At 38.2% G+C, this 16,444-nt stretch overlaps 1 protein-coding gene across 1 annotated transcript in view; it reads left to right on the top strand.

The window, feature by feature from the left end:
• The first annotated feature begins 1,846 nt into the window (after positions 1-1,846).
• Positions 1,847-16,444, top strand: part of CDH11 (cadherin 11) — a 72,386-nt gene continuing 57,788 nt past the window's right edge. The window contains exon 1 of the mRNA XM_009674713.2: positions 1,847-2,027. The gene's annotated coding sequence lies outside the window, so the exon portion shown is untranslated. The remainder of the gene's footprint in view (positions 2,028-16,444) is intronic.

The following is a 16,444-nucleotide window of genomic DNA, read 5'->3' as shown; positions in this document are numbered from 1 at the left end:
TATTTATATATTTAGAAAGTTATGGAGGTGGAGGTGTCCACTTTATGTAATACACTCTCAGAATTTTGTCGTCATTGTTAGTAGGCTTTTTAAAATGTCTTATATGAGCAGACAAGAGAGGATCAAACAGTTTATCTAGTGTTTATGCTTTGCTAGTTAAAATTCTGCCTGGTCACTCTACTATGAAACCGAAACTGTTCTGGAGTTCGTGAGGTTATTCAGTTGACACAGGTGTTATTGAACAGTGAACATGATACAGAAATTTAAGCTAATCTTTGTTATTACATTAACTCATGATTTTAAACAGAGCTTACAAGGGGGTATATTTCATGGCTAAGCCAGTTTTTAATCCCGCTGGCATTAGGAATGCCACCTACACCCCATCATATGTGAGAAATTGCACTAATATAGGTTTAATTATCCAATCAAATTGAACAAGAAATGAGTTTGGCCGAAATAATCAAGTCTATAGAGAAAATGCCAGCTCTGATACTTCCCAAGATTTGACAGTTGCTTGTTGTCATGACCTTGGGTTTTTTATGTCTAGCTAGAGGTCAGGGAGTATACGAGCTGTAATTACTCTGTTCAGAAGATTGTGTAGGCCATCCTTTGCAGCAGACTTGGACCAGATTGTCTACATCTATCAGATTACTGACTAACGGGCTACAAAGCTGGAAATTTTGTTCTCATAGCCGTTAAATCCTGTTTCAGAATATCACCATGTACAGCCTGTGGAACAATTTAGCTTTTATGATTTTCACATTCAAAAATGAATGCTCTACAAGTTATTTTTTTAAAGCTGTACCTAATGGGAGATATACTCGAAATGGGGCTTTTAATTTTTGTTTATTTTTTACCGAAAAAATATAGACGGCAGTTGTTACTGAAAACATTATTAAGTAAACAAAATTAATAATGTAAGTAAAATTGATAATGTGTATGATTGATAGGCTTTTCCCCAGGTATTGAACCATTTTGCATATGGGAGAAGAGAAGAATGTTTTTGTTCCAGAGTGATACCCCATCTGGAAGTTAAATCTATTTTTACAAGAAATGAAATCGTTCAATATAAACTGCACAAAAACTCGTGTTTTAACTGTTTCCATGTGCTTAAAAGTAGGCTATATTTAACCCATGAATAGCTCAGGCAGTTTATTTGTCAAGTTAATGACCGCTAATTGTTTCTTGAATTGGAGAACAGCAGCTCCTTCTTTCATGCTTTTCCATAATGCTACAAGGAGTATTTTGTGTCATTCAGATATGACAGTTTCCTGTTTCACATTATTTATGTGTGCAGCTCCTGTGACTTAATGGAATAAACATAACATTGCATACACAGTAGCTTCCTTCCTCATTCTTACCAACTGATTTTACATGTTTCCCCTTTGGGTTTCATAAAAGGCCCCAGGCTTTATTTTCCAACAAATTAGAAACCTATCCAGTTTTTTAATGACATATTAAGTGTTTTAAATGCAAAGACATGAATTTCTATCTATATCCTCATGCCCCAAAATAATTTGTCTGTTATCTTTAGTAAGCCAGGCATATTCATTATGCCTTCCTAAGCCTGTATCCTTACGAATTGAGATGTCAGTTTGAATGACATGAATCCTTTTCACAGCTGTGCCTTGAAGGGCGGACACCTTTCTGCCATGAACGGTACCAGAAAAAGTCCTATTGCAAAACTGTTTTTTTTGAGGTCTTGGTAGTCTGGTGAAGCCACTTCCAGAATCCATGGAACTGTTGCATATATAGGGGTATATGTATGCCTGTGTTGTTGAAGCTATATAGGGAAGTGAGTAAGAGATGCCTATTCATTAATTGTGCCTTTTCATTATACGCTTTTAGTATTCTCCCTACATCCCAAAAGAATCCTAGCGTGAAAGAAGAGGAACATTATTCCTCATTTCTGGAGAGGAAGTCTTTCTATCTCAGGAGTCACCTTCAAAATTACAGATCAGCTGAGAGGACAGCATCTGGGCTGACTTCTGGCTTCTCTTCTGTTTGCAGGCAAAATAGTGGAAAAGGTAACTTCATCTAGGTGCTTTTCCTACTGGAAAGGGAAGAATGAAAAACTTCAATGTATTTCTCCTACTTCAGTAGAGTTCTTTCACCTGACTAGATGCGTATGTGCCCGCTTGTGTCTCCTTTGGGGGAGGTATTTGGAAAGCGTGGAACATTTGATGAAAACTCTGGTATTACAATGGCAAAACCTCTTGCTTCTCGCAAGTACTTTTGTGTGTCCTGGTGATAGACCATCTAAAGAGCAGCTTCTAAAGCATGCTATTAAGACAATTTAATTGAACTGAAAAATAATTTCAGCTTGATGGGGCATTTTCAAACACAGAATGAAGCCCTTCAATAATATGCATCCCTTCAAGCCTTTGGTATAAAGATCCTATTGGACCTACTGTATTTGGAATATATCCTACTGGAGCAGCATCCCCCAATGATACTGTGGTGTTCATTTTGAAATGCTAGAACATTTACAAAAAACTGCTACTAGTGGCAAAAGGGTTAAAAAAACATATGGGCTAGTTATCTGTCTGAAGCTTCAAACAGCCACGTTCTGCATCAGAAAGGGACTGCAGCAACTCCTTGATCAAAGCTTAGGTAATTTAATTATTTGCCTTCATGAATCAAGGGGTCCTTGAACACACTCAGGATGCCTGGATATTAGAATATGGGAAATTTATTGTTTCACTCCTTCTAATGTTCCAACATCAAAGAGAGCTTTTTCCTATAAACAAAGCAGTCAGAAGTCAACGAATTCAAGCAAGGGCTAGTGTGGACAGATTCGGTTTTCTAGGATCACTGTGAGCTGGAAATTAAGCCGATTGCTGTGGGGTGAGATATTTACCATTGTAATTCTTTGTGTTTGTTTTATGTAACTAAACACCTGTACTGAATCTTACAAAGTGAAATGCTTAGCTCCTACTTCTGTAAGCTCACGTAGTTGACATTGTTTTTCCTGTTTCTTAATTTTATGTAATTTTTCATGTTTAGTTTTGCAAACCTCTGTTTACCAAGCTGTAAGGGGCTTGTTCACCACATCATGCTTTGAGATTTTAATTAGCTTTGTCTGGTGTTAACTCTGCACCGTAAGAGTGCACAGGTGATTTCTCCAGTGCCCCAACCGAAAAACAGAAAGAATTTGGGGTGGCAAAAATGTATGTAAAAGAACATTGCTTAATCCAAGCTCTCTCTGTGCTTCTGACCGTCTGTGGCAGTCATGCTAGTTCAGGATTGTGCGGTAGTGAGGCAGAAATTGGTTGGCATTTTTTAAATGCTAAACGTGGCTGTGATGTTCACGCTAATACAAGAAGGGATTCTTAGCCTCCAAAAATAAATGTCCCTTTATTTCTGGGAAAGATTCCTTTGCATCTTCCACCTCCCTTTCCATTTTTGCACTTTCTTCTTTTGCTCAGCCAGACTTCCTTTCACTGTTGGGGTCCAACGCTTATTTTTATCATGTTCATAGCGATTTGAATGGACAATTATATATACTATTATTTCATATGGTAAGTGCCAGTCTAGCGTGCACTGTATGTTTATCTGCTATATCATTTCTGTGTAAAAGCTTTCTCACTGCGTGTGTTGTCCGGGTTTTGTATGTATGTATTGCTGACCTAGAACAGTCCTACTACATCAAACTGCCATTGAAGCCAGTGAGATCTCTTTGTGCAGAGTGTTTCCTTGCATCTTAGCAGGGAACAGAAACAAAGTAGTGGGAGACAAGTCCAAGAGACAAGAAACAAACGCAGTCACTACCTGTGGTGACTCATGTTTCTGAGACGGATACAAAAGAGATAAATAGAAAGAAAGCAAAATGGGTTGGCTCCTCCCACCTTCTCATATTTACCTGTGACATAGTAAGCGCCACAGATTTCTAATACTGCAGATCCTTTTGCAAAGGGAAATTTATCTTTACAAAAAAGTCTCAGAAACTCGTATAGAAGACGTATAGAAAGGGAATAGAAAGGGAATGTATAATACTCATATAGAAAGGGAATGTAAAATACAAAATGATTATGAATACTCATTAATTATTTCACATAACACAGTAAGCAATGAAGACAAGGTAGTTGAATGTAATATTCTGCAAGTCATTTTCATGCTGGCAAGGAGCTCTGCAAAGTGTTTTATTTAAATCAGTGTCGTGATGCTTGAAGTAACCTGCTCCTCAGCTTAGTGTAGAGATGGTATAAACTGCTTTACCTGTTGGCTAACTGTAAAACAACTCTATCAATCAGCTGTGCGCGCTGCAGTCCCTTACACGAGGGTTGCAGAACCAAGTTCAGCTATTCTCAGGGGTAAAGACGTTCCACATACCAGCCGTGATTCCCAAGTAATTCTGGTACTGGAAAAGTGAATTATTTGTGTGAAACTTAGGCAACTACTGAGTCTGATTTTCTTAGCTTATTCAGTCTGAACAGAAAACTTTTTCTAAGCTTGAAATACCTTACTTTTTGTTTCAATTAACTAAATATATTTAAGTTATCGCCGTATAATAGTCTGATTCCATATTTTCAAGAGATCAGCCAGCAGAAAGGTGATTATCTGGCTCAAAGTGAAGCTCCTTGATTGGTATCACACCAAATGTACAGCAGTATTCAAGACAGCGGTATAGTCAGCCAGGCAGTATTGCTGAAACCTGCTTTGCCTATAATATGTATGTTTTGTATAGCTATATATACATATATGTATGCTTGCACACAACCTTCTTTAAAGTCTGTTTTGGTTTTACGGTGAAATCAGTAACATTAATCAGGACAGTATATGTGATTTTATAGAATCCTTAATTTTTGCTCTATAAACTGTGTGGTGGTGTGAGTGGGTTACATTTGTCTGTGAATGATGTAGTGACAGTGCACATGCCTGTACCATTACCAGAGGAGGAGGAATTGATTAGCAATAACACACTTCATTAACACTGCACTTTCTCAATCATTGTAATTGTGGCTCTTCCCCTAAAACATCAAGTGGAACAGGTTTCATTTCAACCAAATCAATCTAATGTGTTAAAATTTACATAATTTCCTCTCATTGCATTTATAGAGCAGCAGGAATTTTAATTTGCATTGTCTGTATAGTCTATAATCAAAGTGTTAAGAGCACAAGTTTTATTCATTATGTATGGCTTGTGGTGACAAATTTACATAATAGGCTGCATCTTACTGAAATATTCCTTCTTTCCCCACCCCCACCTTTGTAATTTTGGTTATAACTTATTTTCTATAAACCTGTTAGTTCAGTTACAGGAGCCTTTGAGTTCCATAGAACATTTGTTAGAGAGAAGTATCTTTATAAAAATAAATATGTAAAAAAAACCGTGTCCTACTGAAAGATTAAAAATGCTAAGGGAAAGCATTGAAAATTGGGCTGCATTGCCTGATTCTAAGAGAAAGCTGGTATAAACCCACTGCGGTCTGTGCTCTTACTGTACACTGAAGTTAAACATTCACATACCGAAAGGAAAGATACCTTTTTGTTTGTCCGGTGGCGAATGCTGTATAGAGCCTATTCTGTGAAAGTTTTCAAAACTAAGCTAGGGAGTAAAAAACAGTTAAGAAATTAAGATGCCATAAATAAAATGCTTCATCACTGATTGTTACCTACTAAGGCCAGCTTTTGCTTTATGAAGGTAAAAGGAAAAATAGAGAATTTTGTTAACATTTATGACAGCTGAAAATTCTAAATAGATGAGCCATGTAATACATCCAGTAGTTTAGATACACAGGTCCTCTAACGAGCGTCACAAATTCATCCGTAATATAAGATCTGTTATTTAGATCTTTGAACTAGGTGAGATTTACATAGATGGCGTGCATCAGACAGCTCTCCTTTTACTGCTCAGATCAGGATGATCAGGACTAAAGTGCAGTAATAAGAATTTATTTATATTCAGTCATGCTATCTTATAGAGCAACAGCGTATATAAATATATTCCATGATCTATCATATACAGAAATTCAGGTTGTACAAGGTTGATCTTCTTTTGATCAAACAAAATCTCTGTAGGACCTCTTGACAGAAATGCAGACTATATTTAGATGTAGACATTCATGCTCTTAGTAAGAGGCTACGTGGTCCTTCATGCAAACATTCATAAAAATAATTTCATTAAAACATAATTAAATTCCTAATCTGATGATAATTTAAGACTGTCTTTATCTTTGAGTTGATATTGTCTTTGAATTAATTTTAGTCTGTGTTAAGCTAAGGAAAAGACTATGTGGGTGTATTACATGCATGATGACTTGTATTTCCAAGTTACGTAAGTATAGGAACAGACAGAAATCTGACGTTTGTGAATATTTCAATCTCTGTAATGAAATTAGAAGGAAACATTGTTTTATATAGTAACTGTTAACATCCAACATGTGCCAAAATACTTCTAAGCAGAGTGTTACGTCAGTGGAGGTGGAACAGCTCCATAGGTAAGAATGAAAGACTAAACACTATAGATAAGTTCATATTCAGATATGCTGATAATAAAGTTGTAACACTAATGCACAGGACAGTCAGATAATGCTCAGTTAGATTTAGAGAGATGCAAAAGAGGAGTGTAAAGCCAGAGGACCTCTGAGGGAGAGGGAAAACCCTGGGAAGGGGGAGACTCATTTTGCAATTGAACCCATCAATAAAGGGGCCTATACAGTTACTAAACTGTAACACTGGCCACTTTTTTTCTGTTTTTTACATAAATGAATCTACATGCTGCGTAATCCTTGAAAATGCCATCTCATCCTGCTGTCCAGCTCCTTTGACAATGATTGTTTTACCTTCCTTCCATCTTTTTCTTCCTTGCCCATTCTTCCATCATTTCTCCGCATCCATGGCGTTTTCGGTTTAAAATCCTGCAAGGCATTATCAAGAGAGGAAGTTGTTCAGCTAGAGGCTTGTAACAGGGGCAGATAATGTAGTAACACTTGTCTGATTGTCCAGTCACGTTCACAGAGGTAACGATATATTTGCTCAGTATTCATATTGCTATAGTGGACATACTATTGGTTATATGGGCTGTAGAGCAGGGGGATAGGTAATGTGCAACACTTTTAAAAGGACTTCCTTCCTGCACACAGTGCGTGAGAACTGTATGAACATACACTGATTTTGTGAGCTGTGCAGAATATTCCTGTCAGATCTAAATCTCCCTTGAACTGCACCTGAGGTTTCCAAGCATCAGCACATCCTGATGTTGATTAAACATCAGCTGAAAAAATACCACTTGGAAATATCATCAAAGCTCTGCTTTGTTCCTGCCCAGCGATTCCCTGCCACCCAGCCGGCTGGGGGGACCTGCCTAGCCACGTCGGTGAGAATGGCTGTTCTTGAAAGTGCAAGAGGAAAAGGGAAGGGTGGAGATACATAAAGCGTTAGGTGCAGGGACAGCTTATACCAGCTGAGGAGGTGCCTGGTCTGGGAAATTACACCTGGAGGTTAATTGAACCAAATGAAACTCTTATGTTTGCATGTAACTCAGATGGATTAAACTAGTGAGTTCAGTATGGAAAATTCCCTTTGTGCAGCAGCACCTCTGTTTGCATAGTCCTGCTGATGTGAGCTTTCCAGGAGAGCAAGACCTGCTGCTGCAGTATAAACAGAAGTACACTACTACGAGAAAGAAATACAGTACTCACAGCAGTGTGTCTTAACCGGTTCTGCTGATGCAATATTCAGCAGTGCACCTACTGCTGAAGGTGCTATTGTTTATTTCCCATTCATTCAATTTGATATATAGCTTTTGTTTGTCCGTGGCTTCAGAAGCTGTCACGTAGATCAGACTTCAACTGAAATCTGGGCTTGTGACATGTTTTATGAATAGGAAGAATGTGTTTTACAACTTGATACGAGAGATGGAAGAGAAATCAGATAAAGGTAAAATGTTCTAAAAGTTTAGCATGTTGTCTCTTGACTTGGGTACAGAACTAGGCCAGCCAGTAAAATACAATAAACTGAACGTGCATCAGTTAAAATAGCAGGTAAAATAACTTGAAGATGTTTCTTGGAAATACTGTGATGCTGCAAACAAACAGGAACACTTCTTTCCACAAACAAAAATATAATTACACTATTGACTTGAAGCCCTAGTTTGAAAATGCTGTAGCTATACTACAATTAGAGAAATACCTAAGATGGTTGCCCTTGGAAGACCAGCAGAACCAAGAAGGCCATTGCCTTATCACCTCTTGACGGATAGTTTGACATCCAGGCAGGGGAACAAGGCAATACTTTGCCTTGCTCTGAAACACTGCCCTTTGGACAGGATGTAGGTGGGATCAGATGACGCTCACTGGGACTGTTTTTCAGTTTGTTCTTTTCTTCTTCTGTAACATAGAATACGGTCTTTAACGCTATCATCTGAGAGTTTCATATAATAAATGCCTTACTCTTCCAGAACTTACACCAGTGATGAAACCTTCTGATTTGTCGAGCTTTCTTCTTGTGGCACATTATATTTAGGGATTTTGGTCTTTTATGGCATGTGTTAAGTTTGCTATAGCAGGCGTTAAAACCTGTATGCTGCATTACGTACATATGGTTATGTTTTGAGTGGATACACCTTTCTAAACTACGTATCCTGCCTTGTCTGCCTGAGATGACAGGAGTCGGAGACCAAGAAGGGCTGGTTGTGTGTTCCTCTTCTTTTGCATTTAGCAGTATAGCAGCGCTTTGCGTAGAGGCAATTTCTTTGCTTATGTGCTTGGTAACAGAGACATGAGAGCAGAAAACCTCGGTTCTAAGCTCTAGTGTTTGCAGGGTGCTTTACTACTTAGTGGGGTAAAACAATCAGTAAAAAAAATAGACATTGACAGCTTTCGAAGGAAATAAATCAGCTGCAAAGAGACAAATTATCCTACTAACTCATTGATTCTTTCCTTCCTTTATCTTGTTTCAATTCACGAACTGTACCAAATTTCAGTATTTAATAGGTTTTTGGAAACTTAGTTTTAAATCAGGAAAAGATCAGCAGTATGACATTGCCGACTCCAGAGGAAAAATGAAATGTCATGTAACTGGAATAAGTGCTACAACTCTTTGTGAGGCAATTTCTGTATTTTTTCCGGTATGATTAGGTTTTATAAATATCCTCCCGTGTACAGGTATGTTTTCATCTCCCCTTCTATGAGTGCAGTGATGGGCTGTCCTCCATGCTCAGATGACAAGCAGCCAGCAGCAGTTAATGATAGCGTTGGAATTTTTGGCACCTTTTTTTTACACTGCACTGACTCTATGCTCACAGGATAATTATCGCTCAGCTTTGCTTTATATCACTGAATGCAGGACATGCATCAGTGCTCTTTCGAGAAATTTCCGAAGAATTAATCTGGGAAGCCATGATTTCTAAGCGTCTCCAGGGGGAGGGGAAGGGGGGGAAGGGAACCTTGATTCCAACTGTGACTAAAGCGGCGGGTTTTCTGACATCTGTTTCTTGGCTTCTCTTTTCTTAAAGTGCCATCAGTGAACTTCGGGGAGGGAATAGCATCGTGATAGAGAGTAATAAACAACTTGATGTTTTCCTGGAAGACTCTGAGTATTAAAGGAATCTCAGTACATATTTATAAGGAAAGGGACAGTAATTTTGAGGCTGTATTAATATGCTTAGATTGAGGGAAGGGGAAAGATCATGGCGATGTAGCTACAATTTCTATTTCATGGTAAAATAAGTTTTATTCTGCAGTAAGCTACTTTTACAGGCTCCATCATGAGAGAGGAAATAAAATACAGAGTAAGCGGTGCTAGAGCTGGCAACAGCACGGAGCTTCTTTTGCTCCGTATGTAATCGTGCAAGCAAAATCTCTTTGAATTCCTCTTGCATTAAAGAAGACAGGGAGAAAATGGATTCTTACTCTGAGCTTGTCACCCGCATATTGCTTGACCTTTCATCTTTTCAGTGCCTGGACCTTTCTCTTGACCTGTGTCTCTAATTGCCCATTTTTAAATATACTGATATCAGGGATTCCCTTTCCACATTCTCGATCTCCTTGAAGTCAGTGGGATTGTTACTCTTGAACTTCAATGGGGCAGGTCGAAGTGTTTGTAGAGTACCATATGCAATGGATTCCCGAATTCAGTTCAAATTTCCAGCACGCTTATGACACTTATGACAGATAATCAAGGATCCCCCTCTATCTGTCTCCTTTTTTTTTTTTTTTTCTTGTGATTCCAGTTACTTCAAGGATAGTTAGGTACTTCAAAGCTTTGGGAGGATTAAATGATCTGCAAAACATTAGAACAGGTAGATCATGTTCACCTTGACGTCCTCAGAGGCAGACCGTATTAGAAGTCTTTTGAAGAGGGCACAGATTGCTGCAAGGAAGCTAAGTGAGGAGGATTTGAATTACTTATGCCAGAATATTTACATGGCACTGAGCCTAAATAGTTGTCAGAAGAGTTTCTCCTGTTGAATGATCAAGATAAAGCTGCTAAAGTCCTTCCAACTCATTCAGCTGTGCAAGCTTTAATTACCTAAACCTGGACTGAACCCACTAAATCAGTCTGTTTCTTCCGAACGGCAGTCATATAACTCACCTCCCAATAACGTCCAGTTGGGAGAAGTCGAGTGTGAAGAAACACTAAAGGCACGCAGCTCTTCTAGCCAGCAAATACCAATGCTGTTTTTAAAAGATTCTGATAATAGGAAAATAGAGGATGGAATTTAAGTTAAGTATGCGGCAGTTATCTTTTTCAGATCTATTTGACATCTTTCAGCTCAGAAAAGAGGACCTCCAGTTTCAGATATTTTTCCTGTGTGAAATGCATCTCCATGTATCTTAGGCTCATTTCCAACTTAAAAAATGAAGTATTTGCTATATCCTTGCAGAACCTGAGAAAAAACAATGGGCATATATTGGATTAACTAACCTCTGTTGAATTCAATAGTCTTGTCCTTGACATTCAAAAGAAAAATTTGTAAAGATTACTTACAGTATATTAGATCACAAAGTATTCCCTGCACTTCATTTGCTCCTTTCCAATTCTTTGTTCAAGAATTTAAGTACTACTAATTCTTTTCTGGTGATTTTTTTCCTTAGATTTAAAATGGAGGAAATGTAAATGTTTTATTTCTGCAGTAAATTATTCCTCAAGGAGGTGATAAGGGTAGCGTAGAACAAAAGCAATTCAGATAAATCTGGCTGTAATATTCTCCCAAAGAACTGTTACGGTTTTCAAAACAAAGAACATTAAATCAATACAGTCTATCCATCTCTTCTAAGTATGTTCTCCAGATATTATTGTACAGACTTTCAATAGATTTTTCTTATTCTTCACCTGTTATTATTATCTTCAGCTACCTTCTGAAAAATGTTACCAAGCATCTATTTCACTGATAGACCAAATAGTTGCAATTCTTTACGCAAAAAATGGCATTTACTCCCTTGAAGGTGTTGTTTCCCAGACGCTAAAATAGACAAAGTCATAAAGCAACAGACTTGCTGTGATTTTAGATTACTTCTTTCCTGGGAAAAAAAATAGAATTTTTAATTCAAAGGAAAATAATTCTGTCTATTAGTATGCTTAGCAACTTGCTCCTGCAGGATTCTGTTTTCAAAGTAAAATATCAAATCTTTCCTTTGATAAGATGGAAGAGTGAAATTAGGAATTGCTAGCTCCTGCAGTCATGTCAGTTGGACTCAACTGAAATCAGTTTTCCAAGTTTGCTTGTTTATCTGCCTCTTGTTTTTATATAGGACAGCATAAGTTTACAGGCATGTGTTTTTCTCTTTTGATGTTTTTTAGGAAGGGCAATATTGTCTAAATTCCGGAGTTGGAATGTTATTTCAAGTCATATACAAACATAGGCGTATTTTATATATATATGATCTTTGAGTGCAAGTAGTACGTTTTTCTTAAGGCAACCCTAATGAAAATAATGACTCAGTACATCTTTACTGTAAATGAGTTGTACAAAGAAAAATCACAGAATAATTCATGTTGGAAGTGACCTCAGGAAGTCATGTAGTTCAACCTTCTGCTCGAATTGAAGCAGGGTCAGGTCAGCTGTGCGATCAGACCAGGTTGGGCAGGGCTTTATTCTGTCCGGACTTGAAAACCTCCAAGGATGGAGGTTTGATTGGGGATGCTGCTCAGGCTTGGACTTTCTGAGGACTCAGCTCTGAAAAAGGTTCATGCTTCATTACATGAGGGAACGCGACGTTGTAGCAACCAGGGGACGTAGAGGCCCGGTGACCCTTTCCTGCGTACCCCAGTCTGCCTTTGAGCTCTGTCAGTGGTGTTCACGCTGTGGTGGGCACTGCCCCTGCGAAGAGGATCACACATAGTGCTCAGCTTTGCCGTGTGGCTTTCCCTGTCAGTTTTCTCAGTCTCTCTGATGCAAATTGCAGTACTGATGCTCTTACAGGTTTCCTCGGATAATAGTTGTTCTGGAGAGCGTGGAACTGTCCGTATGGTTAGGGGGACAGTCTTCTGTGTTGTGTGACGTCAGCAGTAGCTGCTCCTGTTTAGCATGCTGCGAACAGGAAAAATCTGCCAGCACAGACTTACGGAGGTGCAGAATATAGAAATGGGGTTTATGGGTAAGATGTCTGAAGTTACTTCTTGTATTGCTGTTAGTATTTGTAATTAGTTTTAGCTTGGCTCAATAACAGAAAAAAGAAGTTCACTTCAAAAGTAAAAGATCTTACCTTCTAAAGAAATTAGCTCTCTTCTTTAACTATGCCCAAACAATTTGCTCCAAGTTTTTTTTTTACAGTTTAGTAATTTAAAATTGCAAAAAAAAAAAAAAATTCCTAGTGCAGAAGATACGTTGTTGCTGCAATAGGAAGTTTGTACTGATGCCAAGACATCTTACATCGATAACGATCCTTATTCAAGCACAGCATGTGTTGACGAAGAAATACTTATATCAGTTCATGAATAAAACTCATATAGCCGCAAAATAAGTTTTCTTTGCCAGCAGAAATGCTTCTGTTCCTCGGTTTTTGTCTTATGCCCTGGTCAGTGAGGAGGGGCTGAAACTGCACATCTTTGACTCGTGTAGACTGGACCCACGTTTGCAGGGCGCCAGAGAAAGTGAGACACTCTTCTAATTTAGACTTCTCTGAAGTTTTCGTGAATTCTTTTTAGTTACTTCTAGTGTCACATTTTTAAAAAACACTGACGTCACCAGCAGAAAAAGCTTTCAATGAAAAGAGGGATTTTAGAGCCTATAAAAAAACGCAAAAAAAGATTTAAGAGATGATAGAATATTTAGGTTCATATCACGTTTTCTAATCTAGTGGCATCTTTGCAAAAAATGTGGGTTCTTCTCCCCGCATTGTGGATCCTTTTAATGACTTGTTGTATGGCCTTGGTCAGGTCATGCGTATCTTCATACCTCCTCAGATGGATGTGCCCATCTCTTGTAATATGTTTTCTCAGGGCTTTAGAAAAACAGAGCTTGTAGGCCAATAGGTGCTGCTGTCATACCACGAACAATTTCTTGTGTAAGTAATTTAAAATGTCTCTGAAGAGTTTTCTTACGTGTTACATAAAAGCCTTGTGTAAGAGACTCAAAGCTGGCGAATGCAGCGTAACCTGAGTGGGACTGAATTTGGCCAATAGCTAACATAAATTTAGAACCTGTGGAAGGAATTATTGTTATTTATACATATCAACATTGAATTAGCAAAATCAAGCATTTCTTAACTAGGGCATGACACTAACAGATTTTTGGTGGTGTATATGTGTTATTCATATGCAGTAGGATACAATCCTTATTGTGCTTATGCTTAAGCACCATTTTCCGGTCTTCTGCGTATAAGCTTTTAAGTACAAAGCATGACTAATTCAAACCTAAGGTGGTTTTTTTTTCTCTCTCTCTCTGTCTCTCTCATAGTCCGTATCTCAAGGTTTGATTGTTTAAGAAGAGTTGGGGGGGAAAAAAAGCGAAAAAAACCCTCAAAATCCTTTGCTGTATACCACTCTTTGGATATGTCAGTAGTAGTTACACAGGGATAAAACTGGTAAAGAAATCAGTACAGTTTTTTTGCTTCTTGCCCACCAAGAAAGCTAGTACTCCTGCAGTATGCATGGCTCTCTGGCATTTTTCTGCTATGCATAAAAGCACTTCATTATTCCTGATAACCAAGGAAATACCAGTGCCAAGTTCTCACTCTTTCAGAGTCAGCTGGCTAGTATTTCTTTAGATTAGCGCCATCCCAGGTTACAGTTGTCTTGGGTTAAGAGGTGCTGGAGCTGCTAAGCAGGAATGAGGCACTAAGGAAGATGTTCAAGTAGACAAAAGATGCCAGCGACATGAGATACGAATATCAGGAGCATTCCTTCCTGTGGAAACCTTTGTGATTTTATTTCCTCCTCACCGTTATTGCTTCTTATGCAACGCATCTGTGAGTTGATACTGTGGGGATTTAGCACCGTACAAATCAAAATGAAATAGAGGGAAGGAGAATCAGCTGATACTGAATCTTTCCTTTGTCTGCAGGCTGAGAAATATGCTTGCCAAATATATTCTTTGCAGCAGCATTGTGCTTTAGCATGTATTCTTGTTCATTTTCTTCTGCTCTTTTCTCCCCCAAAATTAGATTGAGTGAAAATGGGATGCAGATTTGGTTTCTTCTGTATGTATATGTGAGAGAGAGTTCTGACTGAATTGTATGCATTCCACATTTTTCTGCTGCTCTGTATTTTACAGGCTGCTTTGAATTTTACTGTTTTTGTCACCTTTTCTAAATATGAAAAACCAGTGAGCTAGGAAAAACATGTTCTTAGCATTTGATATTTAGGAATAAGAAGGTGAGCTAGGCCAATACAGGAAAAGACTGAGCAATGAGGACTGTAAAAAGAGATTTAAGGTTTAAAAAAATGATACATTAAAAGAATATGCACTTTCAGTATATAAAACTAGCTTGATCTCGGACGAAAGGAGGGCGACATATTGGCGCAGTGGCTGAAATGAAGGCCATCCCAGTAATGGCACTTTAGCTATGTAGAAAAAAATTGTGCTCTGCCCACAGGCGCAATCAGCCTGGTCTTTCCTTTCTCTTTGGTGAAGACAGCTTATCCTCAGCTGTTGCTAAACACACAGAGCTTACGAGGTGTGTATCTCCAGCCAAAATCACCTGACAACACTCTGAACTGAAGTTGTTATTGAATTTAATACTAGTATTTATGCAGGATAGTGAGAAAGGTTAATACCAATTTACTAACCTGGAAGTCTTCCTTCCCAAGACCAGGAAAAATTTACTCTTGAATTGTACAAATTTACACGGGGTTGTACTAAACAGCGATGAGGTAAGATGGAGGGCTTGCTTAATATTGCAGAGATACTTCTAGTAAGAATACAGTCATCAAGTCCTAGCCAGGACTGCAGAGCAGTAATACTTCAGGATGGCTTGATCTTTGTAAAAATTCTAGTAGTGAGTTGTGCTTGTGCTTGATGTATCTACTTCTTACTGATTTAGTGGGACTAAGCTTTGGGAAGAAGGCAGGTGTCTTATGAATAGTTCTTGTCACATTTATTGTTTCAAAGAAGCAAAATCATTTGTAGTGTTAGATAATAAAAATAATAGTTGCTTGAGCTGATATATTTCATTAGGCTTAATAACTGTGGAAGATTCTCTTGATCAAATCTGTATTTCAGCCCAAGTGGGAATTACTGAGCCTCTCTTGTGATGTTTCTGATTGAAGCAGCCGTCACGTTTGCTAATTGTAGCTAATTATTGCTGAAAATAGGGCTGCAGTTGGTTTAGATTTGACAACATCCAAAAATGTTGGGCATTCAACTGGACATAGATAATGAGAAATTCTAACAATGGTTGTTACAGTTATCCTAACAGATCCTCCTAACTTCCCATCAAGTCATGGTCATGTATTGTTCTTTCTTCATAATTTCTAATTATAAGTTAAGGTAAACAAGTGGATGTAACATCTAATCTCACATGTGCTTGAGCTTTACAGGGTTTCTTATGGCATTTCTCCATAGCTAGATGTCTCAACAGTGTCATTTGGCTTGCAATACATAGCAGCCGTGGTATGAAAGGGTGAAACTGAAGTAGGTATGCATTGTGCCACCAAGAGGCTTGCTTAAAAAAAAATCTTGGGATGTTTATTACAATGGTTGAAATGAAAATTGGCAGGTAGAGAAGCTTCGCAGCCTTCTCACGTTAGTTAGGCCTCTTTGTAGTTCATAGTCCTTCATATACATGAAAGATACAAGAAGATGCAGTACAACTCTTCTTGAGATTTTGGAACAGTCATAGTCTTGTTAACAATGATGAAGTATGGAAGCATGTTTAGCTGAATGGGTTATATTGAGAAAAAAAGCAATAGGAGCAAACCCTGCCTAAGAAGTAGCTTTGTTGGACGAGAGTCACTACAAATAGTTGGAAGTATTCTCTCTGACTGAGCGGGCAGAGAAATATAAATATTGGCCAAAGGATAGTACAAAGTGTAGGAGCTGAAAATATTTTGATCTAGT

The sequence above is a fragment of the Struthio camelus genome, chromosome 10 (assembly GCF_040807025.1).
Source record: "Struthio camelus isolate bStrCam1 chromosome 10, bStrCam1.hap1, whole genome shotgun sequence".
NCBI lineage: Eukaryota > Metazoa > Chordata > Aves > Struthioniformes > Struthionidae > Struthio > Struthio camelus.
Note: the sequence above shows the minus strand (reverse complement) of the source record. Positions and strands in the feature narration are given on the sequence as shown.